General features: G+C 36.7%; 1 long non-coding RNA gene across 1 annotated transcript; it reads right to left on the bottom strand.

Annotated features, from left to right (window-relative positions):
• Positions 1 to 15819: 15819 nt before the first annotated feature.
• Positions 15820 to 21444, bottom strand: LOC133521224 (uncharacterized). Its single transcript, XR_009799872.1, has 3 exons — positions 20233 to 21444; positions 17700 to 20153; positions 15820 to 16676 (listed from the first exon to the last, which is right to left on the bottom strand). It is a non-coding gene; the product is annotated as an uncharacterized LOC133521224 (long non-coding RNA).
• Positions 21445 to 21709: the final 265 nt, after the last annotated feature.

Below are 21709 nucleotides of genomic sequence, written 5' to 3'. Positions count from 1 at the left end.
CAGCTCAACCGTTTCGCTTCTTCTTTGGCCTTTTTGAAAAGCCTACGATTTTCTTTTGTCAATCGTTCATTTACGTACACCGAAGTGGGTTTCCCTGGCAGAGACATATCAGCTGTAGTTACGTTGCGCCGTACACGCGCCGCACGCATCAGGCGATCCTTGACGGCGCGGCGAGTCACTCGCACCACCAGAGGGCGCGGCTGAGCCTGGGGCCCGCCGGCGCTGCTCACTACGAGGCGCCGCGGGCCGGCCCGATATGCTTCCACGACGTCGGTCTCTGCGCAAGTTGTTCCCAAAGTTGTGGCAAGAACACTTACTAAGTGGTAGACATTTTCATTATTTGTTTCCGGTATATTCATTATCTCGATATCATTTCCTAACAAACTTTGCTCCTTGTCATTCAAATCGCATCTTAATTGTTCAAATGTTGCCTCGGTCTGCAAAACCGCCTGCGACTGTGCGGTTAAACGGTCCTGCAGCTGTGTGACACTTGCCTTTAAATTTGCATTATCTGTTTGAAATTGTTCTAAGGATGTAATTCTTTGTTCACAGTCACTTATCTGACTCGTAACAGTGTCCAACCGCTGATTGCATTGTTGCAGTGAAGTCAGCACCTCCGCGATTTGGGATCTCATTGAACAAACATCGTTTCGTAGGTTCCTTATTTCGGCAGTTAATTCTGCGATTTCTGTCTGGTCCATCTTATCATCCGGTAGGGACTGTATCACTTTTTTGAGGGCAGGAGGGTTGTCCGCCGGAGTTTGAGTTTGAGCTCGTACTGGTGTTGAGGTGTTGTCGCCACCTCGTTTTGCGGCGGCTCGGCAGTCAGGGCACGTCCAATTTGTTAGCTGCTCCGGGGTAAGGTTGGCCGAACTACTGCAGAGGTTACAAAATGATTTCCCGCAAGCGGGAAGTTTGCAGGTCACAATGCTGTTCTCCGAGCCTTTTGAGATGGTGTTGTGGCACCCTGAGCATGATCTAGCAGCCCTGGTAGATCTTTGGGTCTTCATTGTCAACAACACAAAACAATCCCGTTAAACAAATGATTGACCGGTACCACGATAACGGTTGACGAGCGAGCGTTCGATAATTTTGTATCTGCAATTGGCCGTCACAGGTATACAAACTGATATCGTGGTACGGGGGATCGAAGCGGTCAACTGTCCAGTCGGTCGCTGAGTACAACGGCACTATTTAAAAACTTTGCACGCTATTATCCAGGAAACTATATAACCGATTTGTTCACGAACACTTATAGTAATGAACACTGTTAAGCACTTGACTTTAACGTTAATTTTGATTGTTAATTCTGCATTTAAATGTATTAAAATAAATTAAACACGGAGCCAGCGCTTGCGCGCGCGGCGAGCTACCCGCTTTCTCTATCAATAACATTAAGGAAAACAAGTACATAATAAATAATACTTACCTATCACTTTATCATGGTTTCGATTTATGAAACATGTGTTCTGGAGGAACACGGAAGGTAGAAATAGTTACACTGCGACACACTGTATTGTGACCATCATTAAAACTTTATTATAACTTGTAAAATAATGAACATCGAAGTTATAAACATTGATGTCAGCCTTATTATATTTCTCGTTAAATTCTGTATCAATTACGTTCACGCTAAAGCATACTCTTTTGAACATAACGGATTATACCAAAACTGTATCACGTAAATATGAAAAGAAAACCATTTAAGTGCGATAAAAGTGAGCTCGTAAAAGCTGTATGAACGCATTACGTCATATTATACGTTGTAATCTCTGTCCATGAAACACGACGCCTGTAAATAGACTTTAATCCCTGTTAAAACGATATTTCCATCATGTTAAACCCAACTTTCAGCACCGGCTGTAAAAGAAATAATCAAACACGGTTCCCATGCTTGTCATTATATACCGGAGACAAGTTACAAATAAAGACAATGTTGCGTTCGTTTTAATATTGTTGTTGGTGGCGATGCATAGCGCTACCTTCCACCATTTAGATAGAGGTTTAGACTACCTATAGTTTGTACAGCGTTTAAACCATTAACGCATACCTAAACGCATTTAAAATGTACAAAGCAAAAAATACAAAAGTAAGTATAAACGACAAAGTTCATCGTAAGCAAAAATGAGGTTTGTTAATGCACTGATGAAATGTTGAAAACTTTATATTATCAGTTTAGTTATTTTACAGTTAAAATTAACGCGTTAAGGTTAAGCATCTGAGTATATAAAATTTAAATATCGCTTATTGGTGGTTGGTGTCAGATGATGGCACAACAAGAAGAGATTTGTGGCATATAAACCAATGATGAGTAACTTTCTACGGCAACTTGCAGTTTTTATTAGTTATCAGTCTCTATTACACACAAAGCCATGTGTTGGGTGGTGGGCTCTCGTTGAAATCAGGGAGCACATGTGGTGATAAACTCCTTGACATTGCAAGAGGGGATTATAAATAGACTATAATAGTTTTAATTAATAGATAACTAATAATTCTTCATTTAGCGACCCACCCTATTTCCGTAATGGATATTCAGTAAAGTGAATACTGAAAATAAAAACCTTTAATTTGATTTTTATATGCCATCAAAAACGTAACTTGTAAAAAAACCAAGTCTCGCAACTCCCGTCTTCTACCGTAAAAACTAGTGAGATCCATGTACAAGTACGTAATTAGCTAACCTAACAACATCTTATAGTAACCATATCATTTTTTTTTATACTATGTAGGTGGCAAACAAGCATACGGCCCGCCTGATGGTAAGCAGTCTCCGTAGCCTATGTACGCCTGCAATGCAACTCCAGAGGAATTACATGCGCGTTGCCGACCCTAACACTCCACACTCTCAATATTAAAAAAACTTTTGTTTTAAATAAATAGATTGACTTGGCAATCGCACTAAGCAGTCTTATTTAATATAATATTTGTACTTTTCATGCGATACAATAGGTTCTTTCTGAATCACATACCTAAGTGCAAATCTATTAACATTTCACTAGTTTGTGTACTAATGTCCTATAATATTTATATTTATTTATTTAGTTGCAAGTCTGAGGTGACATTCCGAATCTATGAACCCTTCCATAATCAGATTTATGTATATCGGAGCTAAATCAACTAAACCACTCTGATTATTGGTGATTTATTAACACAATACCGTCCGTGGCAGCGCAATGTAATTTGTATCATTTCGAGCGTGTCGCTACCGTGGCTAGGCCATAATTTTGCGGTTAAACATGTAACCAAATGTACTTGTCTACAGTAGTGAAATAATATTAGGAGGCACAGTTAGGAGCAATATTAACATATTTTTTTCGGAATAACTAAAAAGGTTGAACAGCTATCAGACTGCATATTTCGTAAAATATTCTTTTTTTATACGGTTGAAAATGTTGTCTGTATTTTTATAACGAAGCAAATCACACGTTATTCACCAAAATTGGATAAAACAATAAAATAATATAAACGCCATATTATTGTAATTATTATATTATTTTAAATCACTTTTAATTTGACAATTACAATACAATACAGGTCACATAAAAATAAATAGGAACATAATGTAAGTTACAGATCAATGAAGCCTTAAACATGATCTGAATTAATTTGTATACATTAACATTATTTAATTAAGTGTTTTCCTTTAAATTTATAATTCCAGCGTCTAGATTAAAAATTTATTGATGCCTACCTACAATATTAATTAATAATGGTCAATAAATTTGATAAAATTTGCATTTTAAATGTTTCTTAATTAGCTAAGATGTTAATTGCCCATATTATTTTACTTCCAGCTGGGCACGAAAAATTTCAAATAAGTGTGTTACTCAAAACTAACTTGATATTTATTGACGGTAAAATATATATTTATCTTTGAAATAATTATTTAATTATTACCGTTATAATATCCAGAATAGTTATTAATTTATTTGATAAATCTTGCAGCTATCATTACAGTTTTCCAGGTCATTTACATTAAGAAATTATTTAATATAACTCACATATAAACCATTTCAATTTTGTAAATTCACTTTCAGAACAATAAAATACGTCAGTTCGATTGGCAACTTAGTTAAAATGTGCGCAGGGCTCTCCTTTAAGGGGCCTTGCCCGGTGCGCGCGCGGCTCAGACAGCAGCCGAATTTTAATTTAGGTCGAACATATAATCTCTGAAGCTGGCGGTCCTCCCTCTTCGGACTGGATTCTTGTCCAACTCATTCTCCTGCCAAGCAATTCGTCTGTGGGATGCTCTCCCTCAGCCGATCAAACAAGCTCAGAGCAAGCTTACATTCAAAAGCAAGTTGCGTAAGCCCTTATTTGAAAACATTCGCAGACTAAATGTCTGCGTGATATCTCACACTAGGTACATCATTATTAAATATATGTGTGTGTATATTTATATATTATATTGAATTTGTATACAATATGTAGATATATTTAAAATGTATATTTGTGTAAGTTTAGCAGCATAGTAGTCTCGACTTGTGTATATTTCCATATCAACTCTTTACAATCCTGCACAAATTGTTTCTGTTTAGCCCAATGTTTGCCTGGTAGAGAATGCCTTAGGGCATTAAGTCCGTCATTTATACTCTTTTTTGTAAATTAGTGCAATAAAGTTTAAATAAATTAATAACTAATCATCAAATACGATCACAATCACAAATATATCAGACCCGAGTCTAACATAGTAAGAGGTCTATAATATAGTTTCAGATTGTCTCCAACCGATTCATTCGGTATCCCATTCACCTAAAACGATGGTTGAATTTCGGGCACAACTAGATTCGGCCTTTAAGGTTATCCGAATATTCTCAAAGCGAGCTTAATTGCTCCCCTAGCTGGCGTTTAATAATGGAAACATGGGAAACTACACATACATACGAGTAGGTATATACACCGGGTGTGTAGCACGGGCAAATAACTTAAACTTAGATTGTACTCCTCAAACAATGACACTTTTGTAACAAATGGTGCCAAATTCCCAATAGGCCTACATTTCGTCTCAGAATAAACTTTATAGTGTGCTAAAAATCTAAACACAAGTTATTTTTATAATTCGCTTAACAAATGTTGGTCAGTAGAGGAGTACAGCATACAGTTTATTTTTTTTGCTCCGGTTATGGGCCACACCCGGTATACTGAAATATATAATATATTTAGCGAATATGGCATACGTTATGTACACGTTCGTTCCGCGTAGTTACTCGCACCGCACCCTCGGCAGCGACCCCGCGTGCAGCACGGGCGGCGGCCGGCGCCCGGCGCGCAGCTATCAAAAATGAAAGGGTGTAGCAGGATAGCTTAGGAAAAATTGCCCCCAGCGATTTTGGGCCGAAACTGTAATCAAACGATGCCTTTTGGGGAGGTTATACTCTGCACAAAGTTTCATCCCTCTGTTACCCCCTGGGGGTGAAAAACACCCGATTAACCCCAAAACTGTTTTAATAATTTTTTCCTAAACTATGAAAGTGACGAATTTCAAATTTTGTACAAATATTAATAAGACTAAAAGGTATGTGCAAAAAAAATATTAACCCCCTAACCATTCAAATTCTTGTAAAAAAAACAAAAATAAAAAAAGAATCAACCTGTATATCAAGTTTCGCTCATGGTACACACACCATTTTTTTTTCAAAAATGAACCAGTTTATATTCTGCATTATACAAAAGTTTCATGGACCTACTCCAGAAGGAACATTGCGAAATTAATATGTATTGGCTCTTTGGTGCGTACTATTCATTGAACTCCCACTAAGAGCCTTGCATTATTAATAAACAATGGCTTGCGATCGGACCGTTGCTCGTGCCCGATTTGAAAAAGGTGGGGATAAAGAAGTATTTATCAAACTCATTTGTATTTATAAAAACATTTTTAGGGTTCCGTAGTCAACTAGGAACCCTTATAGTTTCGCCATGTCCGTCTGTCTGTCTGTCCGAGGCTTTGCTCCGTGGTCGTTAGTGCTAGAAAGCTGAAATTCTCGGCAAGGATATATGAATCAATAAAGCCGACAAAGTCGTACAATAAAATCTAAAAATTTAAGTTTTTTAGGCTACCTCCCCTACACGTAAAGTGGGGGTGAATTTTTTTTTTGCTTCGATCCTACAGTGTGTGTTACCCGTTGGAAAGGTATTTCAATACTAATAGGGGTCTTCAACAAACATTTTTTGATAAAGTGAATATATTCGGAGATAATCGCTCCGAAAGAAAAAAAATAGTCCCCCCCCCCTCTAACTTTTGAACCATAAATCCAAAAAATATGAAAAAAATCGTGGAAGTAGAGCTTAAGAAAGACATTAAATGAAAACTATAGCGGACATGATCAGTTTAGCTGTTTTTGAGTTATCGCAAAAAGTTTCCCCTTCATAGTAAAAAGACTTACTTTAATTAGGTACTATATATGCAAATTTGCCTATTTATTTAACTCGCGTGAAAGGTACCGTTTCATCCCTTGGTTAACAATTTACTATACTTTAAGCTCCAGTTTAGCTTATTGTGACGGAAGAGTAACTACGGAACCCTACACTGAGCGTGGCCCGACATGCTCTTGGCAGGTTTTTTTTTAATTATTTTGGTTTCGGGACCGAGACGTTGCGTATTAAGCATGATACGAGTATAATGATTAGTGGCTACGAAATAGTACGTTTAATTTAATTTCGCAATGTTCCTTCTGGAGTAGGTCGATGAAACTTTTCTATAATGTAGAATATAAATTGGTTCATTTTTGAAAAAAAAAATGGTGTGTGTACCATGAGCCAAACTTGATATACAGGTTGATTCTTTTTTTATTTTTGTTTTTTTTACAAGAATTTCAATGGTTAGGGGGTTAATATTTTTTTTTGCACATAGCTTTTAGTCTTATTAATATTTGTACAAAATTTGAAATTCGTCACTTTCATAGTTTAGGAAAAAATAATTAAAACAGTTTTGGGGTTAATCGGGTGTTTTTCACCCCCAGGGGGTAACAGAGGGATGAAACTTTGTGCAGAGTATAACCTCCCCAAAAGGCATCGTTTGATTACAATTTCGGCCTAAAATCGCTGGGGGCAATTTTTCCTAAGCTATCCTGCTACACCCTTTGTATCGGTAATTTTACTCCTAGGAGTAAAATAAATGAACGGGCGTCGCCGTCGCTGGAACAAAAATTAGGTACTTTGCGTTTTCGATTTACGAACAAAATGCGACCATTTCCGAGCATTTTTGAGAAAACGTTATGTGTATATTTTGGTAACTAAGGTTAGGTACGCGTCGTTTCAATGGACATTATAAAATAAATTAATTTTAAAACCTAATTTTAGCCCTTACAAGCATGTTCAAAGCTTCTCATACAAATTTTATGATAAAAGCTTTAGTAAAATGTACCACTTAACTATTGTATTGTCTACAGAAAAGACGCCGTTACTGTTCTTGACCCACAGAACAAATAATTGAGTTAGTCAAGTTAGATAATTATGAATCTAGTTTACCAAAAATCACAAACACAATAGCCATTGACGGTACGCGCTGCAAAACTTAATACGTACATTCTAAGTTCCAATTACAAATTATCGACCTACAGCGAGCGTACCTACTCAAAATCACAAATTATCGCCAAAATCACATCCACGTTTAAAATTAAACAAATGACTGAAATGATTGCTTATATGATGTGATTTCCTCACACCGCCTATTCCCACACCCACGCAACACCCGGTAGCCATTTTCCACTGAATTAATTAGAGTTATGATAAAAACTCGTGAAAATCGCTCTTTTGGGTGCTCGGAACATAAGTGGCCGTGTAAACATGAGGTCATTACGATGTGTTGGTGAGTGAGCGCCTTCGAGCCTGATTGTATAACAAGTATGAATTTAATGAAGGCGCTTTTTTACATAAACGTATGTTATTATTATTTTTTATTTACATGTGAAGATTATAAAAAAAAAAAAATTACAATAATTAAATCATTGTTTTATATAGCCAACGCCCTAGATAGATACTCGTATTTTTGAAAAACGAATGCAAAGAATAACAATTGAAGGATAAAGATGGCGATCATGGGAAGGATTTACAAGAATACTACCTAATATTTTAGATAATTAAGACTTTCCGATAATTTTGGTGCTTTTATTTCGGAGACTGATGAGAAGGTTAATTTATACCGTTATTTCACATTACATTTACTTATTCAGAATCACGAGATTTCTGTTTGTAATACTCATTATACCTACTTAGGAGCATATGTTTTGCAAAATGCAAGTTTTCCCGATTTTTAGCGTATAACGTGTAGTTGTATAAGATCGTCCCAGTTTACGGCATGAGGTAGGTTAAGCTAAAGCACCTGAATGCTGTGTAGGTGTGCAAAACAGTTACTTTTTAATGGTTATTAGATTTTGTGAAGTTAATGAACGCAAGTCAGTAAGCCATAAAAACAAATTTATTGTCTACCGATGAGACCGTTACACTGGCTCTTTGTCTTGTTGCAACTTCAGAAATACATTTATATGTTAATTCATTCCATGCAGCTCAAATTATAATGATTTATGTGAAGGTATGGGTTAAAATGCATTCCTTTGTGTTTTGTTTCGAAGCTCGCTATACATATATGTATAAATAGTTATATGTAAATACATACCTATGTATGATGTTTCGAGGAACTTTACTGCAGGTAGTATTGGTGGATGGTGAGAGAAATGTTTTTAAAACGTTTCTACATGTATTATAAGTTATAAGACAAGATACGGTGGACTTGTAAATAGGTAGACCAATTTCATTATTTGATATGAAAACTGAATGAATGCACGTCGCTTTAGCGCAAATTCTACTGACATTTTTGGGGCATTTATCTTAAAACATTTCATATTTTTCCATCGGATAAAACGCAAGAAATGTCCGCTGGTAAAATTGCTGCCATTTTTATTTGATGATACTAGACAGCTTATATCTGTCTGAAAAGAACAACTATGCGAAAATAAAAACTATATAAATAATCGATGAACTTTCTGTATTCAAAAAAACTTAATATCAACGGGTTATTAACCGACTTCAATTTCATAGAAGGAGGAGGTTCTGTATTCGGTTGTGGCTATTTTTAATATTTTAATTTTAATATGAAGCTTTAAACTCAAGAGCATTCGGCTTATCTTAATTTTCTGTATAGGTATTAGTAGACTTAGAACACTCAATTTGTTAATTATATTTTTGATTTGATAACAATAAGGACAAATCATCACAATGTATTTACTTATCTGTATGTTCTACTTTGTATGTACTTATGTTTTACTATCATACGATATTTGGTGCATCCTAGATCTGGTGGATGATATATGATATGGACGCACCTTAACAACACCCCATAGACAATAGAACGATTTCGAATAAAAATACGAGTATGACAGTGATTGGAATTGATAGGTGGAGTTATGATAACAGCAAGTTTCATTTCATATGAATTATGAATCGAGTGCCACGTGGACCGGAATATTGGATGAATTGCAGTGCCACGTTGGACACGCAGCACTGAATACTAAGATTGCTTCTAGAAGTCTGACTCTAGGCAGCAAAGTTGATCTGTTTTAAATTAACTTATTTTCTTTCGTCTTAGTTATTTTTCCTCAAAAATCTGAGTGAAAGAAATATTTAGGTAAAAATATTCAGTTTAATTTAAAACAGAATAGAAAGATGAGATATTTTCAGTTTCATAAATACCTGCTTATTGAAATAGGTAGTTCTGCTCCCCAAAGACTGTCTGAAATACATAAAATATTTAAATTAATGTTTGCAATGACGAATATTTCGGATACCTGTATACATTTACAACTAAGTGGTTCAGAATAACAGTATGACGTAAGTATTTATTATCTCTTTAGTATAGCCAAAACTAGAAAATACAATGTGTTATTGAACCTTCGTATCATTTACAATAAACAAATTATTTCAATTGAACTATGTATTACGAGGACCAAAAATAACACCACACTGTATATCTCTTTATTACTATATACACTACTATACAAACTGTATATAACACTCGCTGCTTGATTTGATTTTGAACTGACGATCTAATTGTTCCTCGGAACGTATAAATAAACCCAGAAAAATCTTAACATCGCGTTGTAGAAAATTCTCGTTGGGAACAAAGTGCCATCTTTTGATTTATTTGGTAATTAATTTTCTTTAGCAACAAATTGCTAATTTGTGGCTTTAAATGCAAAATATTACATACACGTTTTAACAAATATTTAGGTGTTAATTGCCATAGAAATAAACAAAATAAATTTTAAAAATCGCTACTATTGTGAATTAAGTCAAACTGTCAAGTACTGAAGAAAGGAGAATGGGCAATTTGTCCCATGGATGTATACTGTTGAGACATATCTCGTTTGAAAGGGTTTACTCTTAGCATTATTTTATTGTATGACACCAACTTTGGATAACTTGCAGGGACTGAGCAATTAAAAAAAAAGAGTGGCCAATATAAACGGTTGTTTTACAAAGTACTTGTTATGTAGCCGGTTGTTAGGTGTTTTGTATGAAAGAATATGAGAAATTCTAGATTTCTGTTTACCACTACTTACGTTTAAGTACGTACAGGGCTGGAATTAGTTGATAAAACATATGCTTGAATTAAAAATACTGCTATTAAACACTGAAACTTGCTTGTATACTCAAGCCATATATATCATTTAAAAGACATTTTTATAAGGTATTTTAATATATATATACTTGCACTCAAATGCTTGCAGGGGCGGTAATAAAACTAGTTTTTTCGTTAATTAAGTGTGGTAAATGCCGCTTTGTTTGTTCTACCTGGCACTAGATGGAGCCTTGGTAGCCGTTTGGGTAATTTTTACTAGTGGTATATACAATTGAGTTTTATCCTATTTGGAAGGTCTTCAATTAAGCATTAATTACTTATATGACACCAAAGACCGAAAGTGTCCAGGGAAGATGATATTAATAATTTTGATCATGCGCTGCGGCGTAAACTGGAACTAAAAAATGTCATTCATATAGAGTTACTTTTGTAACCATTTACATCACTTTGCATGCCTGAAATATAATGAAAAAGTAATTTATATATTTTTTTTAAATTATTACCGCTCAATAAATGGCACTAAACTACTTAATTATGATTTTTCAAATCCTCTCTAGTACTGACATCTTGCGTGCAATAGGAGAACCGAATGAGCGGCAAATGCTGGATCCGTATAGTCGCTTATAAACGCTTAAAAATGTCACCGAAGAATAAGTTTGTTTAATTCGGAACTTTGACAATAAAACGAGTTGTTACCTTGAACGAGTAAGTGTCGTCTATTTATCTCTCTTGCTCTTACATATTCGAGTGATAAAGGTAGAAAAAGCATTATATTTTTTAAAGTTCGCGTTATGTCCTGCTAGAAACGTTATATAAACTTATTATTAAACATGAAATAAGATTCCTAAGCAATAAGTAGGTAAGTAAATGTATTTATGGAGTACCATAATTAGCAGCAAGAAAATAAATCTAAGTTTATATGTTACGATAAAATAAATCGTAAAAAGGTACTATGTACATACTTGTTTTGTCTCTCTGTAGGAAAATTGTGTAAACGTGAAACATTTGAGATTGCGCCGCGGTTCAAAGCAACGTTCCCTTCGTTTGCCATATGAAGCAGGATTAAATTGTGTAGTTTTAAGTTCTCATGTAAGTGAATTGTCAAATTCTTAGTGAGAATAAAGAATCTTAAACCTAAAATTAACGCAGTGAATACATTACAAGCATCAGCGACTCTTAACTGTTTGCCAAGCTAAGATAGTAGCTGTATTTCGTTCCATTATATATACATATGAAATAAAAACTTTTGAATACATTTAACACCTTTATTTCATATAAATTGAAAAATAACTGACGGCATACATTTTCTAGTGAATAGGTGCATCCAGATCCAGATAAGAGAATGCATGGTTATTGCGCCAATCTCGGACCATTTGCGATTGGTTTGCTAAGGGCACCGCTAGCTGGTGCGGGTGCACAGAGCACTTATACCTTATTAAATAAAAACTTTTGAATACATTTAACATCTTTATTTCATATAAATTAAAAAATAAGTGACGGCATAGATTTTCTTCACGGTCGCACAAATATTATCAGGACGAGTCGACAAGTTACTTTAAAGCAAGCATTGGTGAATAGGTGCATCCAGATCCAGATAAGGTAATGCATGGTTATTGCGCCAATCTCGGACCATTTGCGATTAGTTTGCTAGCTGGAGCGGGTTAACGAAAAACAGTAACTGGCGACGCTAACTGGCGCGGACGCGTGCGACGAATTTTACCTACAAAGGCACCCGCGCGCGTGCACCCGCTCCGTGCACTCGCGCCAGCTAGCAAACGCCCTTAACCTTTTAAACGCCAAGAATACCTTAAGGCGTCTTAACTAGCTATGCTCAAAGCGTCATAAATACATTATAGCTGATATAGCCGCTGTCAGAGTAACCTTCACACTTTCAAGTAAGGTTTAGGGCATAGGGCGTCCGCAACGTGGCGCGTGTACATGGAGCGGGCGTGCGGCTTACAGTATCAGCAACGCTAACTGGCGCGGACGCGTGCGACTGATTTTACTTACAAAGGCACCTGCGCGTGTTTGCCCGCTCCGTGCACTAGCGCCAGCTAGCAAACGCCCTTAACCTTTTGAACGTCAAGAACACCTAAAGGCGCCGTCACTAGACATGATTTAAGGGCCATGAACACATTAATGATTATAGCTGTTATAATCGCTGTCAAAGTCCCTAATGTAATACTCATGCACTTTCAAGCTCACTTGCGCCCGTGACCTTGGCGTGTGAGTAACGTTTTTGTTTATGGCGTTCAAATGGTAAAGTATCAATGTCGTAATGCGTCGCTAGCGCGTTATTTTCGAATCGCACCCGTGCTCCCGTGTTGGACTGCACACGCGGTGTACACTTCTTGTTATTGTAACCGTTTGTGCGCCTAGATAACACAAGTACACATACACAACTCGCAATATGCTCGCGTGCTCTTGTTTATATGTACGTAAAGTACGTCTTCTAGGGCCGCGGATTGGACCCACGCGACCGGCGGGGCGGTGAGCGGCATACATTGGTCGCAATGCAAGCTGTAAAGCTAGTGCAGTGCATGAGGGACGCGCGGCTTTCTCTCACCACATCTTTAGGTGTTCTTGCCGTTCAAAAGGCTAAAAGCACCTAATGAGGTGGCTTTACATTAGCTAGATGCCGGCCCACACGCCGATCCGGTGTGCAGGCTAAGGAAATCGCTATGTAGGCCAATTCGAAAGTGCAACTGACATTAAACCAATTTTAGAATAATATTGGAATGATACCAGTTAGCTGTCATTCGTGCGTTCATTTCGCACTTATACGCATGTATTTGTGCGAGCGAGACGCCCGCAACTAACTGATATGATTCCAATATTACTCTAATATCGGTGTGCACGCCCCTTTTTATTCATAAGCAAGGTCAGGCTTCCCTCATGGACCAACTTCGTATGCACAACTGGTTGTGCCATAAGGAATATTTTTTCGAAATCCTTCCCATAGACACAACTGGTTTATCAAGGATTTAATTTTAGTTCCTAATTACACAACTACCTGTAATTTACCAACTTTAAATCAATCATTTGTGTACTCCTCGTTAAACCTGAGAGAATTATTGGGAGCCTCGACGAAATTGTTCCAATTTCGCTCAATGATTAATAATATTATAATGCAAAGATAAGTGAGAATAGTGGCCATTATCACTGTCAATATCTAAAGAGGATTTTTTTTATGTAATAGCCTAATAGGCTGCAAACGAGCCGCCTGATGGGAAGCAGTCATCGCCCCCCATGGACATAAGCAACATCGGAGGGGCACATATTAATGTGAAAGCTATCTATTTCCTCTTTTGATTGTAGTTGTGTTATAAGAAATGGTTCGAGAGCACATTAGTTGTGCTTAGTTGTGCCAGTTGTGCGTAGTTGTGCCATTAGGAACACATATTTTTAATGGCACAACCAGTTGTGCATACGTAGTTGGTCCATGTGGAAAGCCTGAGCAAGGTAAGATTGAACCACTATAGAAGGCAGCGAAGAGGCCGGCAATGGAACTGGTAGCGTTTGATGGAGACAGTTTTCTGTCAAATGCAAGTTCAAATTGGCCTGACTATCTCACTCGCACACCGGAGTAGCGTTTCATATAAGCGTACTTTGTTATATCCAATCGACCCGCTCTATTCAGTAGGTTTCATTATCTCGATCCATCAGTTAAGTAACAATGGATGGACAGATGGAACCTGTGGATAGGAAAACGTTATGCTCAACAACTTGGTAGCAGAAGCGATGTGATTTTTTAAAATCGCGACTGTGTCATTGACATAATATATCTGAGGACGGGCCTTACGGGCAATAAGATTGGGGCCAGTACAGCGGTGTTACGCACACGAGTTTGAGCCAATCGTGCAGTCTAACGCCACAAGTACCACTACCACAACATGATTGGTTGATGAGTTCGCATTACGCACGCGATTGATCGCATCTAGTTGCGTTAGACAGCACGATTGGCTCGAATTTTTGAATGACACAACTGAACTAGCACTATCGTTATTGCCCCTAAGGTCGGTCCTTAGATATATGGTAAGCGTCAGGATGGCGGTGGACCTCAGCGAATTTCAAAGAAATATTTATAAACATATTGTACCTTCTGTGTACCTCAGTGTACCTTTAATAGAAACCAGTGTACCTTTCCCCAAAACGAGATATTTTACAAAACGGTCCACCCGCCAACCTGACGCACTAAAAGTATGCAGTTATATTGTGCATGAGCTTAGCCTAGCTTGTTTTGGGGAGAGGTACACCGGTTTCTATTTCTATTTACAGAGGTACACTGAAGGTACAGTCACCATCATATATATCGGAGCGGCCAAGGTACCCACGAATATCTGAACATGCCTCTACTGTCAAGAGGTTAGAGTGCGTGTTTAGAGATCTTTGAGCACCTCGGCCACTCCGATATATCTGATGGCGACTGTACCATATAACTGCATACTTTTAGTGCGGTATAATGCAAGATTTCATAGGTCCAACCGCAATCCTGACGTCAGAATGGCGGGTGGACTTTTTCTTAAATATCTCGTTTTGGGTTAGGTACACAGAAGGTACCGTATGTTTATAAATACTTACTGCTATGGCGCAGCGACCCGAAGTGGATCTTGGCCTCCGACACCAAAGACCGCCATGCTTCTCTGTCCAAAACCGTTTCCATCTAGTCGACAGCGCCGAGTTCGCTAAGGTCTTTTTGCATTTCGTCTCTCCAGCGGGACCTACCTAGGACGTCTAGACGGTCTTCGGCCATTTGGAACTTCAGAGTACGCCCTCCAGGCTGCACGATCCTCACCCATCTGGACTACGTGCCCGAGTCATCGGAGTCTGGCAGCGCGAAAAATCCTAGGACTCACACGTGGAGAGGATGGAACCTGGAGACTCCACAGGAATCAGGAGATTGAAGATCTGGTGTCCGAGCCGAACGTCATTGAATGTTTATAAATATTTCTTTGAAATTCGCTGAGGTCCACCCGCCATCTAGACGCCAGATGTCAATGCCGAGTGCGACCGCCCTTAAAGCGGTGTATTATCTCTAGTCTCTCCAATATGTTCTCCTGGTGGGTCCACGGGGTTTATTTTAAGTGTTATCATAAACAGTGTTCACCAGCGGGTCTACGGGTACCTAATTATTTTTACCATGGGCCGACCATGAACACGATTCTATTTTTAAAACGTAACCCGCGTAGCTACTTCAGTCTTAGGCGGTATATACTCTACACCACGTTCACAAAAGATTGATATTTTAGGTAAAAACTCACATTTCGCTATATTTGTCCATAGTAAATACTAATTCAAAAACTGTACGGTAGGGCCTAAAATCTTCTGTGATAGTAATGTAGAAATAAATACTGTTGACAGGCGGTCAACGGTATTTAGTACAATAATTACACTGAAACAATTCGTATAGAATACAGAACCTATGAATAATATATATCTAGAGAATCTAACTTTAATGCAATAATATAATTGAACAAAAGATATACATTAGTACGAGTAGTACGATCAACCTATATGTCTATTTTTAATAGTCTGAATGTTCGTGTATCGGTTCTGTATTCTATGGCCATTAATTATGCTTTATTTTTCAACTTTCTTTGACTACACACAAGTACACATTATATTTGCTTTTTTCTTGAACTTTATCTTGCCCATGTTCGATTCTTCTTATGTCGATGCATCCTCATTATTGCCGTATGGTTTCTGAAAATACAATAACAGTTTTTGTATTGTTTTCTAATACCTATGTTTGAAGTCGGTTTCCTATTTTTAAGAGAAGTTTTTTTTTCATGTACCTTTTTTTTCAAGTGGGGTAAATTAGAGCAGATGGGATACCTATCGACAATAAACAGTTTTACGTTCCATCAAGAATTGAGAGGTTGCCTCAATTCCTCATGGAACCCATGATGTAAGCTAGACCTTTACACAAATATTCCTTAAACCTCGTTAAGCAAGTAGCTTCTTTACAAACATAACAAAGAAGACAAATCGTCTAGCGTGAAATACGCATCGTTAAAGAGTTCTTTTCTGGTCCTGATCAGAAGTTCCACTTCTTCAAATAGCACTTTTTTGAATGGCAATGCCTGGTCTGTTGATGAAACTAAAAAGCGGCCAAGTGCGAGTCGGACTTGCGCATGAAGGGTTCCGTACCATTTAAGACGTATTAAAAAAAAATCTACTTACTAGATTTTGTTCAACATTTTACCACTTTGGAAGTGTCTCTCGCGCAAACTATTCAGTTTAGAAAAAAATGATATTAGAAACCTAAATATCATTTTTGAAGACCTATCCATAGATACCCCACACGTATGGGTTTGATGAAAAATTTTTTTTTTAAATTATATGACGTTTTAAAAAAAAAACTACTCACTAGATCTCGTTCAAACTAATTTTCGTTGGAAGTTTGCATGGTAATGTATATCATATATTTTTTTTAGATTTTTCATTCTGTTATTTTAGAAGTTACGGGGGGGGGGACACACATTTTTTCACTTTGGAAGTGTCTCTCGCGCAAACTATTCAGTTTAGAAAAAAATGATATTAGAAACCTAAATATCATTTTTGAAGACCTATCCATAGATACCCCACACGTATGGGTTTGATGAAAAATTTTTTTTTTTTTAATTTTATGACGTATTAAAAAAAAAACTACTTACTAGATCTCGTTCAAACCAATTTTCGGTGGAAATTTGTATGACAATGTATATCATATATTTTTTTTAGTTTTTTCATTCTGTTATTTTAGAAGTTACGGGGGGGGGGACACACATTTTACCACTTTGGAAGTGTCTCTCGCGCAAACTATTCACTTTAGAAAAAAATGATATTAGAAACCTCAATATCATTTTTAAAGACCTATCCATAGATACCCCACACGTATCGGTTTGACGAAAAAAGATTTTTTGAGTTTCAGTTCTAAGTATGGGGAACCCCCAAAATTTATTGTTTTTTTTCTATTTTTGTGTGAACATCTTAATGCGGTTCATAGAATACATCCACTTACTAAGTTTGAACAGTATAGTTTCTTATAGTTTCGGAAAAAAGTGGCTGTGACAGAATCGGACAGACAGACGGACATGACGAATCTATAAGGGTTCCGTTTTTTGCCATTTGGCTACGGAACCCTAAAAACGACTATAAGATTTGGGGAGTTCCCTTAATTCCTCGTGGTTTTGTCAAAAATAGGACCATCTTGGAACTATACACCCACTTTCAAACGATAACTAATTTTCAACATTGGTTCAGAAATGACGAAGATCTTACTTAACATATATACAAAAAAAAAGTTTTTGAAGTCGGTTAAAAAGTAGTATCTTTACAATACTTCCTTTTACTAAGAAGGGAAAACTACTACAATTTGCTTACTAAGTAAGTACTTACTTACTATTAGTATCAGATTGGAGTCGACTCGAGAGTCGATAAAATGGGCGTCGCTATCCTTTCCGGGTGGGGGGATTTCACCGCATGAAAAAGAGACACATATAGTGAGTTCTTACTGTTCTACCAAACTACATATATAAAGTAGTCGTACTTTTTGAGTCAAATTAATTTAATTCTAAAGGTGCGACGTAATGGCCTGAAGCCCGCTCTTAGCATACCTAGTTATACTATTTGATGGATATTGGTGTCAATTTATAATACGTTTAATTATTCATTGTCTTTACCTAATTATCTTTACCTTTTGCCGACCGGTTTGGCCTAGTGGGTAGTGACCCTGCCTATGAAGCCGATGGTCCCGAGTTTGAATCGCGTAAGGGCATTTCTTTGTGTGATGAATACAGATATTTGTTCCTAAGGCTTGCGTGTTTTCTATGTATATACGTAAATATATATTTATCTAAATAAGTAGGTATGTTTAACGTCGCCTAGTACCCATAGTACAAGCTTTGATTAGTTTGGGGCCAATCTGTGTAAGATTGTCCCTACATATTTATTTATTTATTACCTAACGTAACCTACATTAGGTAATGAAAGCATTTTATTTTTGTAAGGGTAACAGTTTTGTTGGGATATAAAATGGTTAATGATAAAAACTAATACTTTTACCAGCATTTTCACTTTATATTCATGTATTCGAAACCTATACATTTATGACATTAACTTTTGCAAGACGATAAGATTTTTTATTCACAATAACTTGTCCGTATTCGAACTGTCTGGCTACCCGGCTAGCCGTGGCTGTGTACCCGGATTTTATACTCTGAAACTGGAACTAGTGACAGATAAGAGTCGATTGATGTTTTTTTAAAGATACTTATACTTAAATAGAATTACTTACCTATGTTTAATTAAAAGAAACTACTTATACATAATAATCCTTACAGTTTTAACCTATTTAACATACCTACCTAGCTACTTTTAATAGTAGCAGTTCGGTTCACTTCGTAGAAATACCTGTTCTAAGAATAATGAAAAAGAAAGAAGAGTAATAAAAATAAAGAATCTGGAAGTCGTTGAGGTGTTCCGTTCTTCATCAGCAATTCTACTTCAACAAATGTCACTTTATTGAGTAAAAATGCTTGTAATATTGATGAAAATCCTAAAATGACTATATGTATGCCTATCCTATACAATATGAGAAGCTCCTTCAGTTTCTCGTAGAACCTATCATCAGAACTGGACCTTGACACAAATGTTCCTTAAAAGCCTTACATGCTATAAACGAAATAAAATAAAAAAAAACGCCTAAGGTAAAATACTTGTCGTTGAAGAGTTCCATTTCAGCAGTATCAGCATAGTTTCAGTAATATCAGCAGTTTCACTTCATCAAATGTCACTTGTTCAAATAAAAAAAACTTGATATGTTGACGAAAATCCTCAATTCCTCCTAATTGTGAATTCAAATCGATTTAAAATCCTCAATTCCTCATTGAATCCATCATCAGAACTGGACCTTGACACAAATGTTTCCTAAGAACCTAGCTTGCTACAAACTTAACAAATAATAAGAATCGCGCGCGTTGAAGAGTTCCGTTCTGGTCAATATCACTAACTTGTTTAAATAAAAATGCTTGATATGTTGACGAGAATCCAAACATTACTGTATGTATTGTATGCCTATAAGATTTGAGGAATTTCTTCGATTTCTCATGGAACCCATCCTCAGAACTAGACCTTATGACACAAATGTCTTCAAGAACTTTACTTGCTACAAATAAAACATATCGCGCGCGAATTGGCGAGTTCCATTTTGGCCAGCATCAGCTGTTGCATTTCGTCAAATGTCACATTTTAATAAAAATGCTTGATATGTAAATAAAAATCCAGAAATTATAAGATGTCAGGAATTCCCTCGATTATTTATGAAACCCATCATCAGAACTGAATATTGATATAAATACACCTTAAGAACGTTACTCGCTACAAGCTTAATAAAGAATACAAAACGCGTGCGTTGAAAAGTTCCGTTCTGGACAACATCAGCAGTTCCACTTGATCAAATATAACTTTTTTAAAATAAAACACCTAGAGATATTGATGAAAAAAAAAACTATATGTATTTCTATAAGGTTTGAGGTGTCCATCATCAGACCTAGACACTAGACACTGGTGTCTAGTACAGATATTTCTTAAGAACCTTACTTTCTCTTCTTCTTCCTCGCGTTGTCCCTGCATTTGCCACGGCTCATGGGAGCCTGGGGTCCGCTTGATTGAACCTTACTTTCTACAAACTTAAAAGTTCCGAGGAATTGTTCAGATTAATCTCTGCCGCCTCTTTCCGTCACCGCTTTACGCTACATCATTTATATCTTCACCACTTAGATGGTTGGCAATCCTCAACTGTGCATTTCTCTAGAAACTTCCTGCCTCATACAGCTAAACTATGAAATGATCTGTCGCATGCGGTATTTCCGGCCCAATACGATCTTTAAAACTTTAAGGAAAGAGCGTATTCCTATCTTAAATGCCGGCACCGCACTTACAATCCCTATGGTGTAACAGATGTCCATGGCCAGCGGTAATTGCTTACCATCAGTTGATTCGTCTGCTAGTTTGCCTCTTATATCACAATAAACAAAAAAAGAATAAAATCTCATGCGTTGAAGAGTTCCGTTTTAGTCAACATCACTAGTTCCACTTCATCAAATGAATGAATTGAATGAATGAATTTATTTCATAAACATCAATTTACATAGATTTCCTTAAATTAGAAACTCTGCTTCCTAAATAGGTATAACCTGAATGCCACTAATGTGAATAAAAAAAGCTAAAGATATTGATGAAAATCCAAAATTACTATATACCTATAAAAATTGAGGAGAATGAGGAGTTCCGTCGCTTTCTCATGAAACACATCATCAGAACTGTACTTCGACAAAAATGTTTCTTGAGAACCTTACTCGCTACAAACTTAACAACGAAGAAAAATTGCGCGCGTTGGAGTTCCGTTTTGGTCAACATCAGTAGTTCCACATCATCAAATGTCACTTTTGTGAATAAAACTTGATAATATGTTGATGAAAATCCAATAAGTACTATATATATACCTATAACATTTAAGAAATTCCCTCGATTCTTCATGGGACCCATCATCAGACCTTTACCTTGACACGAATGTTCCTAAAAACCTTAGTACTTAAAACTTACTTGTTACAAACTTAACTAATAAAACAAATCGCGCGCGAGTTGGCGAGTTCCATTCTGGTCAACATCAGCTGTTACACTTAGTCAAATGACAATTTTTTAATAAAAATGCTTGATATGTAAATAAAATCCCAGAAATTATTACATGTATGCCTATAAGATTTTAGGAATTCCCTCGATTCTTCATGAAACCCATCATCAGAACTGTACTTTGACAAAAATGTTTCTTAAGAACCTTACTTGGTACAAACTTAACGAAGAAAAATTGCACGCGTTGGAGTTCCGTTCTGGTCAACATCAGTAGTTCCACATCATCAAATGTCACTTTTGTGAATAAAAGTTGATAATATGTTGATGAAAATCCAATAAGTACTACATATATGCCTATAGCATTTAAGAAATTCCCTCGATTCTTCATGGGACCCATCATCAGACCTTTACCTTGACACAAATGTTCCTAAAAACCTTAATACTTAAAACTTACTTGCTACAAACTTAACTAATAAAACAAATCGCGCGCGAGTTGGCGAGTTCCATTCTGGTCAACAT

Source organism: Cydia pomonella, chromosome 9 (assembly GCF_033807575.1).
Source record: "Cydia pomonella isolate Wapato2018A chromosome 9, ilCydPomo1, whole genome shotgun sequence".
Taxonomy (NCBI): Eukaryota; Metazoa; Arthropoda; class Insecta; order Lepidoptera; family Tortricidae; genus Cydia; species Cydia pomonella.
The sequence above is the reverse complement of the archived record's forward strand: the minus strand, read 5'-3'. Positions and strand labels throughout refer to the sequence as shown.